The sequence below is a fragment of the Maylandia zebra genome, linkage group LG10, assembly GCF_041146795.1.
Source record: "Maylandia zebra isolate NMK-2024a linkage group LG10, Mzebra_GT3a, whole genome shotgun sequence".
Lineage (NCBI taxonomy): Eukaryota > Metazoa > Chordata > Actinopteri > Cichliformes > Cichlidae > Maylandia > Maylandia zebra.
This window is the reverse complement of record NC_135176.1, coordinates 4,850,497-4,854,833: the sequence shown is the minus strand read 5'-3', so window position 1 is coordinate 4,854,833 and position 4,337 is coordinate 4,850,497.

Sequence of the window (4,337 nt, the reverse complement as noted above, 5' to 3'; positions counted from 1 at the left end):
CTCTCAAGTTTTTGCTTCTGATTAATTTCTGCAGTACTCTCAAAGTACGGTAACTGATAATTGTGATGGTACATGATGCACATTTAGCCCAGAGTGAAAATTGCTCAATTTTCCACGATCTGCCATTTACAGCTGCCTGAAGCTGGAAGTTCTTCAAACAGACCGACTGTTGATATACCACATTATTTAGCTTGTTTTTACAGGATCTGATTCATGTGGTGCCAGTAAAAAAAAGTCTATAATTTGACTGATAACCAGAAAAGAAGTCATGGATTATATATTTGGCAATCAAAAAAGTACTGTGTGGATTATTTTTGCCTTTTGTTCTTTTGCTTTAAAGCTCAAATGTATGCTGGCGTAATATGACTTGTGTTTTCCAGAGAAGCGTTCCTAAATTGGACAGTTGAAAAAGCTTAAATAGGACAAGGCAAACTATAATTAGACTTCGCAATGCAAAACATAACCTTGTAACTATATTAGGCAGAGCTTTTTTTGCCTGTAAAACAGGCCAGTTGGGTTTACTTTAACCTAGCACCAGTTGCTGAACATAAGCATGCCCAGCTATCAGGGAACACCAAGAACTGATCGTGATGCAGGCTGGTTGTTGGAGGATTTTGCTGCTGCAGTGTCTAGTGACCACAGACGTGGACTGAGTGCTCTGATGTTGAACAGACATTAAAGAAAGTTGGGTTAGGAAAAAAAGACTCCAGACACGCTCTTGGAGATTAGCTGTTGAGGATAGCAATGATACTCTTCTAAACTAAGATTTTCTAAATACACATTTAAATGTAAGTGTTGGATAAGTCAATCATGTCATATCGTGTAAAGTGTTGTCAGTACATTGAAGAACAGGGGGATGCATTCACACAATTCCACAGGGTCGCAATAAGCGGATGATTCCATAGAGTAATGAGCTTTTGCAGTCCAGAGGCTCAATTATAAACACTTACCCCCCTCCCGCCTCCATTTTAAAAGTGTGAAGCCTGAGGAGACATGGAGTGGAATTCCAACCAGGCCGATGAAAGAGAATCTAATGAATCAAAACCAATCCTATTAGTTCCAGCCCACATCTCCATACTATGGTCCTTTTTCTGCATAACAATCCACTGCATGATTTCGCACAACCTGGGGAACTGGGGGGATTTCATCACGGTGGGGTAAGGGATCCGAAATCTTTTCAACCTGGAGGGACTTGTTGGCTGTAATTGACCGCATGAATACCGCAAAACATGATCTTAGCCCCAGTAGAAAGTGCCACCGAGTGTCTTTAAAAGCAGTGAAATTGAAGAAGAGGCTTAGCTGGCTGACTTTAACTTGATTGAAAACTTTTTGGATCTGTTCCTTTTACTTATCAACAGAATGGTCTTTTTGAGAATATTCCGCTGCAGTTTCTGTTTCAAGGTCATAATGCAAAAGGTATTTACACCAACTCCTCACTGCCTTTGCAGCCTCCACGCTCAAGGTTTTACATTCCCTGAAGTCTGGGCCTTGAAGAAGCCAGTATTCCCTGGCTCTCATTTTCACACACCCTCTCACTCTACCTCACCTTTTTAATCTTTCTCTATCCTCTATCCTTTCCTCATTTTAATTTTTGCTGTTAAACTCCATCTCTGGGGAGTGGGAAAATGAGCAGAACAAAGGATGTGGGGGTTTAAGGATCATTTGGAGCTGGGAGATGCAGTCTTTGTGGCGCAGCCAGCTGGACATATAAAGAGATTGGGGGTGGGAGAGATACAGAAAGAGAAAGCTATGCAAGGGCAAAGAGGTGTGAGCATGGTTTTGAAACTGCAGAGGGGCTGGTTGCTCTCCTTGGGGTAGATCCTGCATTTAGATGCACTCAAGCAGAACTTCTGGCTTGCCCTTCACATCCTTAGCCATCTTTGTTTGTGATATGGACACTGTCACCACCCCACCTAGCTCCCACAACATTCACAATCCATTAAAGATTTCAGGCAAAGTTGATGCACTTATCCCAAAAGAATGACATTCAGTTCGTGTTAAATCAAGCAGATGGCAATGTTTGCTATCCTTTCAGCAAGTTTGGTAAATAAAACCTGATGAGACTTTCGAAGGGAAACACAAGCAGGGTCATTTTAAGTCCTTATAAAGTCTTGAATTAGATAAGGACTGATTTGCCAACATGGGTGTCTGGCAGTGTCTGTTGAAGACACTAGAGTTCACTGTCTGCGGCTTTCACTGAGGTATGAGAGAGTTTGTGATAGAATGTGAAAATGAACCAAAGCCTTGTCGCCCAAGCAACAAACTATGCCGTTTTGGGGCCAAGAAGAGGGCTTTTTTTTCTCAGCACTGCCTGGTTGTGCTCTATTGTGCACTTTTGTATATCGCTAGGGGATGCTATAATTGCAATACACACTAGGGGGGCAAAATCCTCAAACTGAGATCCTAGTGTGGACTTAGCCTTTTACCTCTTGCTCAGGAATGAATTAATGCATAGCTCTTTCCTTTGGTAAGAGGATGGTGGCCCAAATTGGGGGTCAGGTTGCCCACGAACAGCCCTTTGCTGTTTGGACATGACATCTCCTTGAGGGCCAAAGCTTGGCCTATTTTCCATTCTGACAGTACTGAAGACCTTATTGAATATTAGCTGGGTGTAGAAAGGCAATGGCTGCAGAGATCAAAGGCCACACGGGTGGCCTTGGTATTGCACAGAACATGCTTAGTTGTTACCAAAGTCACCTATGTTTGAATTTATCTAGATCTTTAGAAGCTATTCCAAAAAGTTGATTGTGTTCATCTGGACTTGGTGTTTTCAGTGGGAGAAATGTTTCATCACTCATCTGAGTGACTTCTTCAGTCTCCATTCTGTTGGCTATATATAGCCAGCTTTAAGTTTTTAACTGCCTTGTGGCACACATATTCTGATATTCCAGGGTTTGTGGGATTTTAAAAAATGTATTTTTGTAATATAGGAACAATTTTTAGTCACAAAACAACCTTTGATCCTTCATGTTGACTTTTTGGGATGTTTTTTAAAGCCAGAAATGAACACATTTGTCAGGATAGAGGTGGTGATTGATGTGAAGGCCAACAAAACGCACATCAGAAAGATGTTGCAATTCCCAGTAATTCTGGTGTTTCTATACAATGTATGATTGGTCGTAACAGAAAGTATAAAGATAACTTTTTTCTGTAGGAAACACAAGTGACAGGTGCACTTGTACAGTGCAGTCCGGGTCTGACGGAGAGCAGAGTTTCCAGTCAACTTGAAAATAATTATAACCAGCCTTCTGGCAAAGCTCTTTATTTTTATTCACGCAGTATTTTTAGACTTGTGCATAGGCAATGAAAGGCCCATCACAGGCATTAGATAAATACACTGACTATGTCTGAGATTGGTCACAATTTGAGATTTGTTTGTCACAAATTACAGACATACTGAAAGGAACTGGTACAGAGCAGAAAAAAATGGCCCAAACTGCTACCTATCTGTGCTTCTCTGTTTGGAAGCCCATTTGTTTTTGTTGATAGGTTGATGTAATGCAAATCAAATCAGGAGTGTATTCTTTGTGCACTCTGGGAGGCCACTCAAAGCAGGCGAACTGACTGCGTTTGAATTGCAAGCAGAACATTCTGACAAGGTTGACTTGGTACTTTTGTTTGCCTCTTGTGGGCGAGCCAAGATGATGTATGAGACTCATACTGTGCAGACAGGCAACTACAAATTTGCTTGGCTACTTGGCTGGTGGGAGGTTGGGTAGGGAGTGTACGGTGGTGTTGATGGTGGTATGGGATGTGTGTGTGTGTGTGTGTTTGGGAGGGGGGGAGTGTCACTTTAAAGCAAAGCAGTGAGAGAAAAAGGAGCCTTTGTACCCATTTTGTCCTTTTTTAAGCTATTGTTTGTCAAGCGACGCAGCATTCCTCTGGTGTTATAATTCACAATTGAGCATGTGAACTTAAAATAATATTTCAGATGTGCCTTTGAGCAGTCCAAATAAAGGTTCCTCTGAAATCTGACGAAATGAAATAACTTTCTGTCTGTTCTTGTGCATTTTCTGAAAGTTATAAGCCTCAGCTTCAGAATGATCAAAATAGGTCCAGTTATTCTGTTTATGAGATGATCTCCATATTTAGACACTGTTACGCTGCATTTCATCAGTCAGTAGGTAGACATTTGATTGATGAAAGTGACCTGACTTAGTGAACACAGGCCTCACTCTCTTACCTCCCACTTATTTCATCTTTCTCTCCCCTCCTTCCTGCCCTACACTGAGCCCTGTTTTCTGTTCCCTCTTTATCCCAAGACAGTACCCCCTGGTCCCCTTCTCCTCACTATGTGCTCAGCATGAGGTCTGAAACTTGTTTTTTTTTTTTTTTAT